The sequence below is a fragment of the Pundamilia nyererei genome, unplaced genomic scaffold, assembly GCF_000239375.1.
Source record: "Pundamilia nyererei isolate P.nyererei 1_Seehausen unplaced genomic scaffold, PunNye1.0 scaffold00531, whole genome shotgun sequence".
NCBI classification, from domain to species: domain Eukaryota; kingdom Metazoa; phylum Chordata; class Actinopteri; order Cichliformes; family Cichlidae; genus Pundamilia; species Pundamilia nyererei.
In genome coordinates, this window is record NW_005187932.1 from 134,076 (window position 1) to 137,168 (window position 3,093).

General features: G+C 39.9%; 1 long non-coding RNA gene across 1 annotated transcript in view; it reads left to right on the top strand.

The window, feature by feature from the left end:
- Positions 1-2,790: 2,790 nt before the first annotated feature.
- Positions 2,791-3,093, top strand: part of LOC102211485 (uncharacterized) — a 35,789-nt gene continuing 35,486 nt past the window's right edge. The window contains exon 1 of the long non-coding RNA XR_312389.1: positions 2,791-2,999. This is a non-coding gene — a long non-coding RNA (uncharacterized LOC102211485). The remainder of the gene's footprint in view (positions 3,000-3,093) is intronic.

Genomic DNA, 3,093 nt, shown 5'->3' on the forward strand with positions numbered 1-3,093 from the left:
AAAAAAAAAAAGGATTTGTATGAAATTTAACAACTTCATTTATTCTTGTTGAGATGACATGATGCAATCTAGTAAGAGTGGTTAGTTGCCCGGACTCACAAAATTCAGAAGATCACACAAGATTTCAAACAACAGGAATAACACTGGAGTTATAAGAGGCAGACAACTATGCACGCATCACATGTATGCTGCTGCTATTTATTGTGGTTTAACCTCTCAAGGACAAAAAATGCTGCATCAAACCTTGTAATCATAGTTTTAATACTTTTGTGACTCATATACTGGCAGCTCAGTGGTGCAGTGGTTAGCACTGTTACCTCACAGCAAGAAGTAGGAGAAGGAGTTCAAATCCACAATTGGGCAGTGGGTTCCATCTGGTTCGCAGTTATTACGCCTAGGTTAATCTGTCATTGTAAACTAATTTTAATGTTTTTTTTCTCTGTATGTGTTAGCCCTGTCATAGACTGTCCAGGGTGTACCCTTCCACTTACCCTATCACATCTGGGATAGGCCCCAGCTCCCCCACAACCCTGATGAAGATAAGAGAGTGGAGTGAAAGTTGTTATAAATCTATTACGTTTTAAGTTAACTAGACTGTTGAAGATTATGTAATATGAAGACAACATATAGTACTTAAGGGACCAAGTACTATTGGGGTACTAACCAATGTCCACTATTCAATTAAATAAATCCAACATGTTCTTTGAACAACATTGCTTTTATTTTCACAGACTGGACACAAAAATGAAACAAACATGAAGGCAAAAAAGAACCAAAAACTAGAGACAAAAGTAATTAAAACTCAGAGGTTTCGAAAAACAAAATATAATAATCCTATAATTCCAAAGAAGTGTTTTGGAGTTTGCTTGTGTTTTGGATTTTGTATGTGTTTTGTCTCTAGGGGCCATGGTAATGACCATATGCACAGAGCATGCACAAGAATTTAAATTTGCAATGCTCCCATGGCCCTCAGTGTATGCACAACAATGAAGAACTTAAAGATAAAAAGATTAAAATAAATGGTTTGGTATGGCTGTGGGGCAGGTGGTTCAGAGGGAAGAGGTGAATGCAGGTCTGGAGTGTTTGTGTGTGAGAGAGTCGAGAGGGACAGAGCAGGGATAGCCTAAAGGCCGGAGAGGGGAGGTGCATTTCACCATAGGCCTTGAATGCAGCTATGGACGAGTGCGCCGGACAACAGCAGCATGTGGCGCAGCTTTAAAGGTATGAAAAGTGATTAGATTTATTTAAGTTTCTTATATCTATGTCTTAAGGTTTCTGTTGAATAGGAAAAGTCCCCCAAAAATCTAAATTTCAGCATTTTCTGTCTGAATGTAAGAAAGTTATTTCACAATGATGCTAATATTGGTTAGCTAGTTGATAATTTGGAAATATGTTTTAGCTAAGTAGCCCGAATAAGCAAACCACATATAAATTAGACATTCAGAACTGACTTAGCTTAAAAATCAAGGTACGTTTGATCAAACTTGGTCTTTGACAACCAAAGTTTCAATATTTTGGGGGATTTCAACTTTCTATGATTTATGATTTTAAAATAAAAAAGTTTATTAGCAGCCTCAGGTTTTTCATGTGCAAGCTAGGAATGAGGATTAGTTTGTTGATTAAGAGGTGCTAATCAAAAAGAAGAAACTAGCCTAACTTCACATACAGGTCTATTATGATATTTGTTTTATTTATTTATTATGTCACACATATGTCACAAAAAGTTGATTTGCAAAATACAGATTCCTCAAGCGATGAGAGTGAGTCAGCGGCTGTTTAATATGGACATTAAACAATAAGAGATCCAACATGTCCTCTGATCTGGACCGACAGCACTGATCACAGTGAGGATTACAGAGTCTGTTACACATACTAGTCGTTCTGTGGTGAAGGAAATGCGTCTATATTAGAAGGACCAGACCTCATACTTCCATTCTTCTTGTTATCTCCAAACACCTTCTTGTCCCATTTACGTCTCTGTTCTAGTGTTCATGTCCCACCCTCTCTCTCTTTGCTCGTTTGTCACTTCCTCTCATTGCAACCAGGGAGATCTGCCTGACCCAGGATCAGACACTGAACCTCAGCCTGAGGCAAGGGTGGGCAACTCTAGGCTTCAGGGCTGGTGTCCTGCAGGTTTTAGATCTCACCCTGGGTCAACACACCTGAATCACATGATTAGTTCATTCCCAGGCCTCTGGAGAACTCCAAGAAATGTTGAAGAGGTCATTTAGCCATTTAAATCAGCTGTGTTGAATCAAAGACACATCTAAAACCTGCAGGACACCAGCCCTCGAGGCCTGGATTTGCCCACCCCTGGCTGAGGTGTAGATAGTTGTTTACCATTCATTCTATTGAATTTGATTTATAGAGCACCAAATCATCACAGCTGTTGCCTCTCATCTTCTATCAATAAAGTTATGTTGTATATTCACTCTCATGTTGTTTACCTTTTACATTAGAGCAGCCAAATCTATATTAAAAATACTGCAAACTTACTGAAGCTGCATGTATGACCATGTGTTTCTGCACTTGTGCACAATGGTACCTCTGTCGTTCTCTCTCACAAACAAGAACACAGACACACACACAGCCTTTATCTTAAACGGTGCAATATAATAAATATAATTATCACATGTTTAGTCATTACCACAAACATAAATTATTTTTTTCTTTGATCGGAGGATCAATCAGCGAAAGAGATGCGCTACCGTAAACCTCAGTGTAGAAGCGCAAGGAAAATTAACCCGCGGCTGCCGTCACCTGACCACATGTCCCGGTAAGTCACGTGTGTGGAGGCTCAAATGCAGCAATGCGTAGCTGTAGTGTCTCCGTGATGTACGAACATATATAAAGAGGATTGGATCCCCACAAAATGCGCATGTCAGTGTTGGTGTTGGAGTTTAACTTGTGACGTAGAGGAGCTCGTTACCATGGAGCCTGCCGACAGAAGAAGGGGTTCCCCTCTATGGCAGCACTTTGAGCTGATCTCTCCCAATAAGGTACTGCACACAATATACCTCCATCCTTCATGCATCCTTCCTCCATCCTTCATCCATCCTTCCTCCATCCTTCCTGCATCCTTTATCCATCTAT